This window comes from Coenobita brevimanus, chromosome 45 (genome assembly GCF_032717465.1).
Source record: "Coenobita brevimanus isolate Jiangsu-jjx chromosome 45, ASM3271746v2, whole genome shotgun sequence".
NCBI classification, from domain to species: Eukaryota; Metazoa; Arthropoda; class Malacostraca; order Decapoda; family Coenobitidae; genus Coenobita; species Coenobita brevimanus.
Genome location: NC_136998.1, coordinates 2124828 through 2135606, shown reverse-complemented (window position 1 = coordinate 2135606; position 10779 = coordinate 2124828). Strand labels below are relative to the sequence as shown.

At 41.9% G+C, this 10779-nt stretch overlaps 1 non-coding gene across 1 annotated transcript; it reads right to left on the bottom strand.

Moving 5' to 3' along the window:
- Positions 1-853: 853 nt before the first annotated feature.
- Positions 854-972, bottom strand: LOC145398535 (5S ribosomal RNA). Its single transcript, XR_013897126.1, has one exon. It is a non-coding gene; the product is annotated as a 5S ribosomal RNA (ribosomal RNA).
- Between the last annotated feature and the right edge of the window lie 9807 nt (positions 973-10779).

The following is a 10779-nucleotide window of genomic DNA, read 5'->3' as shown; positions in this document are numbered from 1 at the left end:
TGAGCACTGCTGTTCGGTTATACTGGTGCCACCAGGTGAAGGTGCCCATTTCCTGCATTACACACACACACACACACACACACACACACACACACACACACACACACACACACACACACACACACACACACACATAGTGGATGACGATGTAATGCTGTAAGGTAACGAAACCTGGACGGTAAAGAAAGAGGATATTCGTAGGCTCAAACGTAGAGAAACAACGATGATTAAATTGATGTGTACCGTAGTGAGTTCTTGAATGGGAGGCCTGGGGAGGGGACTAGATTTACGACCAAATTTAAGAGGAAGGATGGTACTGGAGTGTATTGGTGCTGTGCTGAGGAGGGGCAGATTGAGGTGGTCTGGGTATGTGGAGAGAAAGTAGGATGACGATGGTGTGCGGAAAGTGATAATAGTGAACGTCGGTGGTAGGGCTGCGAGAGGTAGACCTAAAAAGACCGGGGACGAGGTCATACAGTGTGACCTCCGGCATATGGGACTGAACAGGGAGGCTACCAGAAATCATGCAGCGTGGAAAGCCGCCGTTAGGTGACCAAGGCTGATGCATGGGAGCATGCTGGAGTCTTTATAAATGGTACAATTATAGCTATATCTGGATATATTGACCCAAGTCGATATGAGGGACCCGAGTTGATGTAAAAGGTAATAAATAATATGTATGTTCGATTTGCGTCGAGACTATAATAATAAATGTGAATCAGGTACAGATGTTTTTTTCATTCATTCATTGCCAGACGCCATGTATCCCAGACGGGGTGGCCAATGGCTTAGAGTTAACTGTTTTACAGGAAGGAGCACTAATCCTCCACCAACCCCACTTGACACGCAGGGATGCCAACAGCATCTGGTGTTCCCAGGCGGTCACCTATCCAAGTACTAACCAGACCCAACGTTGCTTAACTTCGCTGATCGGACGGGAAGCGGTGTACTCAACGTGGTATGGCCGTTGGCAGATGATACTTCAGACTATATTGGTAACTGTACATAACAGTCCTTTTATAACTGTGGTAAGGAGGGGGAAACAAAGCATTACACAGGAGTGATGGGAAAAGAGAATAATGAATTTTCCAATATCTCTTTTTTTTTTTTTTTTTTCAAAAACAAATCATGCAGTAGGTATGACAGTATTTTTGTTCGTTAATATGGGTAAAGGGGATTTTGTTATCCTAATATCCATGAATCAAGCGAAGTTTGTTGACAATTAATTTTTTGTTAACACTCTTCATGTCATAGTTTTATGGTCTACTTGATCTGCTTTGATTGGACTAATAAAACATGCCGTCCTATATTGCCCTTCCGTAGCGTAGTGCATGGAGGGTAGGTTACAGTGGTCAACAGCATTTAAGGCTTATGTTTGAGGTAGACTCAATAAACCTTACTCATTTATCAATTCATCTTTTGCCAGACTCCATAATCCCAGAAGGATAAGGCACAGATAAATCGTTACTACGTCAGCCTATCCTCTGCCATCACGCTGCCTTCTCTACAACTCACCGCTCTCCTCCCTCAAAGACTTGTACTTTCATCTCCCCATCTATCTCGTCTTCTTCCTCGCCCTTGGCTTCCCGCGCTCTATAAAATGAAAAAAATAAAATAAAAATAAATAGATGCGAAAGCCCTTCATGCCATGACAGTTTCCTTATTTACCCTTACTTTACGGAAATGATCTTCGATAATTTGTTGAGACCATTGGCTTATGTTCTACCTCTGTCATTGATACAACTCCCTAATCGGTGTTCAGTATGTTATGTTAGATTTTTCCGGTGTGCTGTCGTCCCTTATTATCTTATCTTCCTATGTTGCACTGTCTTTCTTTGATTGGTTGATCTGCACTATTTTGTTTTCTTGCTCTGTTGCAGTCCTGCTCTTTATGTTGCCTCGCTCTGTTGCGTTCTCTTGTTCTGTTGTTTTGCCTTACTTGTTGTCTAACCTCTCCTACTGTCATGAAACTTGAATGGTTTCCAGATATTGTGCGACGCAGCTCAAGAGGAAACACTTGAAGAAACTTATGTCTCCAAGAGCCTTCAGGAAGCATAACCCATTAAAAGCGATGGCGCTCTATTTATCGCCTGCCTTACAAGGCGGAGCAATAATGTTTTTGCCTGCCTCTGTGTGTGTGTGTGTGTGTTTGTGTGTGTGTGTGTTCCCATTATATCACCTGACCGGCCTAAGCTATCAACAGGAAACCTTCAAGGTATCGAGATATGGCCAAAATCTTGGCCAAGTTCGAAAATGAGTAATCGGGGTCAAGGTCTAGGTCACCAAAATGGCTGCCAAAGGCCAAGTAGTTTTTATCTCCCGCCTTTAGCACCATTATTTCTCATGAACGGCTTGAGATATCAATATGAAACCTTCAGGGTCTCGAGATATGACTAAAATCTTGGATCTAGCCCGCAGCATATTCTGTCAGGCGATTAGCATTTGCCTCTCGAACACTTTTCTTTCATTATATTCTTACTATTGTGAAAAGACTTCCATCTGCTCAGGAATGACACCAATCGTGAAAATTGTTAAAAATGATTTAGGTGATCATTTTAGCTTGTATGAAATCTTAAGCATTATATCATTGCTGCGGCTAGGCAATTTTTCAGCTTGGATGTGGCCTGCCGTCGTATAAACGTTATGAACAGTTTCACTGGTGCCAGCGCAGAGCGTGAAAGGGAACAGACAACACAGATGTTACTACTTATGTCAGAGGAAGCAGCACAATAAAGTGTACGTCTGAGGTCTCCTATTATACCAGCGTGACGGTGGCTATTATGATTTATCATGAGAGAGAGAGAGAGAGAGAGAGAGAGAGAGAGAGAGAGAGACATTCATGCAATAGTATCCAAAGTTGGCTGAAAGGCTGATGGTCAGCCAAGGTGTTGCCGTACTATTTCTGAAAGCAATAGGACAAAAGTTTTCATCACAGTGTTAGGAAAAATTTTGTCTAAGCAAAATCAACTTAAACAGTTTTATCCGATTTAAACAAACTTAGTGGTATCGGTCAAGTTAAAGCAAGATGAAGGTGTTCGGTGTGAAAACAATCAGTCATAGGTTAAGACATAGAGCAAAGATAAAGTTCCGTGTGTGTGCGTGAACAAAATAAATTAGAACCATCTGTTCAGTAAGGGGGCAGAAGGTGTAAAGTGTAGTAGTGAGACGTGTGGTAAAGTGTTGTGATGTAAGGTAAAGGATGGTAGTAAGGGGTCTGGTATTCAGTGTTGTGGCGTCGTCTACTGCGTTATACGGTACGGCCTCCCTCTTATCACCAAGTCTTGGGCCAGAAAGTTGGGCAGCCTGTGCGTCTACCATTCCTCTTGACCTGGGCTGAATCCCACCCTTGGACGAACGTTTATTAGGGTTCAGTCATGTATGTTAATATTCATACCTTCACATCAAGTTTATGTTCGTTGATGACATATTTCGACTCTCACTCACAAACACAACCACTACAACACGATTTCCGCATGCACTTCCCACCCCACACTCCACAATACCTCTACAAGTACCCTCATGTGTGAATATTGAATGCGGGCAGGTTAGTTCTCCAGTGACAAAGATTGGTGTGTGCGACCCTGCGGATCAGTTGTTCCTTAAGATCAGGAAAATACGGTTTGAACTTGTATAACTGGGCATGCCAACCATGTCATCCATGTTCAAACCAGCATTTACAATATATACAATACATACACAGCCATAGAAATAAGAAACACTGAAGATTATGTAGAGATTTTCAGGGTATGATATTCTTTCCCATTTATGGAAATTCTGGACATCCATCGTAGTTGTTACACCGATTGACAGTCAGGTCAACTTTGTGAATTATAAAGTTTTCTTTTTACTGGACGGACCAGAAATAATCTTCATTAAGGATTTTTTATTTTACCACCATCGTAATGAGAAAGGAGTGGATATTTTATAGTCTTAATTTAGAATCAACATCATCATACTTAATGGGTTATATTTCAAGCAACATATTGTACCAAAGAAACCAGAGTTTGCGACCACTTAACCTGCGCACTTCCCTGCCTGCCAGCCTGTCGTCCCTGACCATTAGCGTCCATCACGACACTAAACAAACACAATAATGTCTCCCAGGGATTCATAGCTGCATTATCGTGGCGAAATTGGGCCGCAACAAACCTTCTTGTAAGCTGAAAGTAATGGTTTGGTGGCACCAGCAATAAAATGTAAGATGGCAAGATGCAGAATGAGTTAACAATGACGGGCAACAAAAATTTCACTGACTGACGATTCTCAGAAGAAGAATATAATCAATCGGCAGCAGACAGCATAACTACAAAAATGTTTAAGTATTTCAATAGTTAATACAAATTAATGTTAGCGTATTCACTTGGAGACGTCTCTCGTAAAATGAATAATCGACTGGAGTTAGAAATTAGGAAACATAAAAGACTTCACGAAAATGAAAAGGTTATTGAATTTTAGCATTCAAAAGCTTTAAAATGATGACGTATTTCACCATTTTCACCTTAAAACTAATTAAAAAACAAAACAATTTAAACGACAGAAAAATAGAAAATAAGAATGGTGCTCTTGTCAGCTCTATTTCCCCAGGGTAAAAGATTTTCCTGGGAAGCGGCTCGCGCATAAAATCTGAAATGCACACACACGGGACTGCATAAATGTGGGAACACCGGGTGGCTGAGGGTGGGAGTATCAGCCCACAGCCTCACCACAGACATACCTTTCTGGTATGTTCTCTTACACTTTATAACCATCTTCTTGAGAGAGAGAGAGAGAGAGAGAGAGAGAGAGAGAGAGAGAGAGAGAGAGAGAGAGAATTACGTCCCTGATTATAAGTTTAATATCCAACAAAATATTTTTCGTATCACCTCACATACATACAACTTCTACTTTTCTTGCATTGTAAAAAAATCACTGTACGAGGCAAGCAGATGGAAGAAATATGCCCACATACTGAAACTGTGATTAACTGTGAGAACAGAAGAATCGGCCAAGCTTTGGTCTTGTTCTTGAAGAAAGAGAGCCCAAGTTAGGCCTGACCTTTCGGTTACCCCATAATTTTAAAGAATCAAGCATACATGGGGATATAATTCTTTCATAAGTACAGTTACAGTCTATGTTGTCAATACACAAGACCAACATTTCGCAAAATCCAATACAATATACAATACAACTAGCTCAGCATGAGAGAGTAATCGTGTTCTTATTAGCTGAGGAAGCCCTTTAGCATTCCTTCATTATTTATGTCTGATTATGGCTGTTAATTATCTCTTTGGTTAATTCTGCAAACCATGTCGACACGTTGCACATAAAAATAGGAGTCTATTAGCTCCTTTTGTACGATGACATATATTTAAGCAAAAAAGTCTCAGGGTGAAGGATTTCATAGCAATCGTCCTCAACCCAGTCAGTATGAGGAAATCCTTGTTTATATTTAATTTTTGATACAGGATTTGCTTGAGGGAGATGATCCGGTGAAGGTGTAATACTATGAGGTCATATTTGTTGATATACTCTTTGCCGCAGGAAATACTACCTACAGTAGCTTGTGGGAGACGCCTAGGTGAAGGTGTAATAGTATGAGGTCGTCTTTGTTGATATTTAATCCTTGCTACAGAAAATATTACTTAACTTGTGGGGAACGCCTCGGTAAAGGTGTAATGTGATAATATAATCGCAAAAAAAATAGGTGTTTTGGTCCTTACTATACCTACAAATACACAGACCAGTATGGAAACTCTGCACCTCAAGGGAGGGTCGTTATAAAGGACAACTGTGTTTATGGCAGCATTTTAATGACAGTGTGAGTTGCGGGGCAGTTAAGACCATTCATCCAGTCACATCCCGTCTTTGTGTGTAATTCACCGGGTCGGTCAGGATCACCTGATGGTCGTGAACTTCAGCTTTTACCCTCCCGGAAGGGAGCTGAGAGCTCATATAGTCCGATCTAAGGGCAAGGCTGTGACCTTCACACACTCACACACCCGTCCCCTTGCTCGAAGGGGACAGTAACCACCCACTTCGTCAGTGAAACTTTTCGCGACCTGAGCGAGGCGCGAACTCCCGTCTACCAGATGGCAAGCGAGAACGTTACCACTGCGCCAGCGAGCGGTTTAAAGTGGTGTGTGTGTGTGTGTGTGTGTGTGTGTGTGTGTGTGTCCTCCCAGATGATGTCCCTTATTTTACCTGAACAATCGTCAGACGATTTTACTCAACGCAGGGAAGATTTTTTTGTAGGGAAGAGGACCGAACCAATACCCGAAAACCCTTCCTGTTGATTGATTTTTTTTTTTCTTTTCATTTGCACTAGTGATAGAAAGTAGGTGATATGTTTTGATCTGTGTGTGTGTGTGTGTGTGTGTGTGTGTGTGTGTGTGTGTGTGTGTGTAAAATATAACAACAAAACAACAACAACACTACTATTACTACTACTACCACTACTACTACTACTATTACTACTACTAGTACGGTAATAATAATTGGTTTATTAGTGCTCTGGCTGCCTCTTGACTGAAAATATGTACTGTATGTAGGCTAATTCCTTATATGTGCTAACTTAATACTTATTTTTTTCTTTAATGATAAATACTAGGCTTAACTTCAGTAGATGATGTGGATGGCACTGATTCATACTGCTATGCTGTGAGTATTGTAAACAGTGATTTACCATCGTGATGGACAAATGTGATGTGTCATGGTGCTTCATGTACCTAAGTTTTTTTTTTTATGTGAGGAAGAAGGAACCAAAGGTCACGAGCTCGCAATAACTGTTCCCTCCAAGAGAAAAACAAAATACAAGAGATAACCAAATTCAAGATCCGTTCATTTCGAGATGCCTGGACACACTGCGTTTGAAAGACTGGAGATCATAGGAAACAGGAAATACAAAGGGAGACAGTTCCAGAGTTGACCTGGTGCATAAATGAAGGATTGAGAGTAACGGTTAACTCTTGCATTAGAGAGTTGGACAGAAAAGGGATGAGAGTTTGCTGCTAGACGGGTGCTACGCGCCCGTCGTAGAGGTGGAGGGATGCAAGCAGACAGCTCTGAGGAACAATGACCATTGATGTAGCGATAGAAAAGAGATAAAGATGCAACAGTACGGCGAAGAGACAGATGTTGAAGGGAGCCAGTAAGAGGAGGAGAGTTAATGAGACGAAAACCCTTTGACTCCACCCTATTGAGAAGAGCTATATGTGGGGAACCTCCCCACACATGAGAGTTGTACTCTACACAGGGATGGATAAAACCCGTGTATAGTGTCAACAATTGTGCAGGGGTAAAGGAGGCATGGAGTCAGCTTAGCACACCTAATCTCTTGGAAGCAGATTTTACAAGAGATGTAATATGATCTTTCCAAGATAAGTCCCGAGTGAAATGAAACCCCAAGCATATTCAAGGATGATACAGGATTATCCTGAATATTATTAAACATTAGTGGGTACATCTGTGGAAGACTTTGTCGGGTTGATAGGTGTATGAACTGAGTTTTTGATGCATTAAAAACAACAAGATTATTTTTGCCCCAGTCGGAGATACGAGCCAAGTCAGACATTAGGTGTGCCATAGCCTCATCCCTTGTTTCTTGCAGTAACTGCTGAGATGGGCGTTGCGGGAACCGAATGGAAAGGTGAAGGGTGGAGTCATCAACGTATGAGTGGATAGGGTTCGATGTACAGTTTAAATGGTCATTGATGAATAAAAGGAAGAGAGTTGATGATAGGACAGAGCCCTGAGGAACACCACTGTTGATAGATCTAGGAGAAGAACGATGGCCGTCTACAATAGCGGCTATAGAACGACCAGAAAGGATGCTAGAGATGAAGGCACATATAGAAGGATAGAAACCGTAAGAGGGCAGTTTGGAAATTCAAGATTTGTGCCAGACTCGATCAAAAGCCTTTGAGATGTCAAGTGCAATAGCAAAGCTTTTGCCAAAGTCCCGAAAGGAGGATGACCAGGAGTCTGAAAGGTAGGTGAGAAGATCGCCAGTGGAGCGTCCCTGACGGAACCCATACTGACGATCAGAAAGAAGGTTGTGATAGGAAAGATACTTTGAAATTTTTCTGTTAAGAATTGACTTGAAAACTTTTGAGATACAGGATGTTAAAGCAAATGGACGATAGTTAGAGGGCTGGGAATGGTCACCCTTCTTTGGGACTGGCTGAATGAGAGCAAACTTCCAGCAAGAAGGAAAGGTAAAAGTTGATAGACAAAGATGAAAGAGTTTACCTAGGCAGGGTGTAAGCACAGAAGCACAGTTCTTGAGAACAACAGGAGGGACTCCATCAGGCCCATATGCCTTGTTAGTATTGAGGCCAGTGATGGCAGAAAATACACCAGCTGAAGAAATTTTAATGTCAGCCATGAGGAAGTCAGAGAGGGGAAGTGATGGAGGAACAGCTCCGGAATCGTCCAAGGTGGAATTGAAGGAGAAAGTCTGAGCAAAGAGATCTGCTTTATCAGTAGAAGAAAGAGCTACAGAGCAATCAGAGTAGAAAAGAGGAGGGAAGGATGATGAGGTAAAGTTGTTAGAAAGGTTTTTGGCGAGGTGCCAGAAGGAGCGAGAAGAATTCAAGTTGGAGAGTTGAGAGCATTTAATATGAATGAAATTATTTTTAGCAGAGCGAAGAACAGACTTAGCACGATTCCGGGCAGAAACGTATAAAAGATGTGATTCAGGGGTGGCTTGGCTCCAGTACATTTTATTGGCCCTCTCCTTTTTGCAGACAGCATTGGAACAAGCATGATTAAACCAAGGCTTTCTTGCATTAATCAAAGGATATGAGAAAGGAATGTATGCTTTCATGCCCAAGAGAATAACCTCCATAATGTGCAAGGCACACTTAGATGGCTCCCGGCCATGGAAGAAATAATCATTCCAGAGAAAATCAAAGAAGTACTGCCTGAGGGCCTCCCAATCCTCAGCTCCAAAGTGCCACAGACGACGTTTCTTTGGAGGGTCCACAGGCCGTACTGGAGCGATAGGACAGGTTAAGGTGATAAGGTTGTGATCGGAGGGGCCCAACGGAGAGAAAAGAGTAACAGTGTAAGCAGAAGGATTAGTTGTAAGAAAGAGGTCAAGTATGTTGGGCTCTCTCCAAGTTGGTGAGGGATACGGGTAGGATACTGTACAAGCTGCTCTAGGTCATTAAGGATAGAAAAGGTGTAGGCTTGATCACCAGGTGGATCAGTGAAAGGAGAGGAGAGCCAAAGGTGGTGGTGAACATTGAAAAATCCTAAAATGGAGATTTCAGAGAAAGGAGAAATGGATAGAATGTGTTCCATCGTAGAATTAAGATAGCTGGAGAATTTTTGATAGTCAGTAGAATTTAGGGGATAAGTAAACAGCGCAGATATATTTAGTCAGAGAATGACAGGAAAGCTGAAGCCAGAGTATAGAGAATTCAGAAGAATCAAGTTCAGGATCATGAGAGCAAGATAAGTCGTTGCGTATATATACACAAAAGCCACCTTTGGCTTTGAAATGAGTATAGAGAAAGTAGGAGGATACAGAAAATTGTTCACTGTCAGTTGCCTCAAACAGCTGCCATTTTACTTTTTAAATTTTGTACATGGAAGTGTAGTGTGTACTGTGCATGTAGTTTCGTGTAGATAGTTAGAGAAACTTGTATTGGAGAGCATGCTGGCCTACACTCTGTGTTACTGAGACACTGAAAAAGTTTAGCAAAAGGGGATGGTTGGGAACTAGTCCGGAGGGCTGATGAGATGGGAGCTCCAGCTCTCCCTGTCATCAACCTTCCATCCACCCTGGGAGTACCACCCCGCTCGACTAAACTAATTTGGTTTATATATATATATATATATATATATATATATATATATATATATATATATAAAATACATGGAGCCTCTGTGGTAGAGTGTGAGTTTTCATACATGGAAGAACGAGGGTTCGTGCCCCGCCAAGGTAATAATCTTTGGGAGCATTCTTCTGGCCTTGAAATACTTTGGCAGACATAAGGGGTGCTGTGGTTGAACCAGTATCGCGTACTATAAAGTATGATTGCATCCAATCAGGTTGCGTGGGCTGATTAAACTTGGTTCACAGACTACACACACACATCCAAAGCCACTCCAGCACTACAATCATACAAGCACTTCTCACCCTACATACAATCTCTACCAGACAGCCTAAGCCACTTGGTAGAGATACATAGGGTGTATCGGCCCTACTTCGGTCAGGATAGGCCGGTCCTGCAGTGGACACTCAAACGGCTGATGATGATGGATATATATATATATATATATATATATATATATATATATATATATATATATATATATGGAGCCTCTGTGGTACAGTGGTAGAGTGTGCGTTTCGTACACGGGTGAGCCAGGGTTCGCGCCCCGCCAGGGTAATAAACTTTGGGAGTGTTCACCTGGCCACGTACTGCATTGGCGGACACAAGGGGTGCTGTGGTTGAACCAGTGTCGCTTACTGTAAATTATGCTTGCACCCAGTCGGCTTGCACGTGCCGATTACACTTGGTTCACAGACTACATACACATCCAAAGCCACTCCAACACTACAGTTACATTTAAAAAGCACTTCTCACCCTACATACAGTCTCTACTAGACAGCCTAAGCCACTTGGTAAAGATACATTGGCTGTATCGTCCCGACTTCGGTCAGGATAGACCGGACCTGCAGTGGATACTCAAACGGCTGATGATGAATATATATATATATATATATATATATGAGTGTATTTTCAGCGTTACTGCTATAATACAGTAATACAACTTTAATATTATCTATCT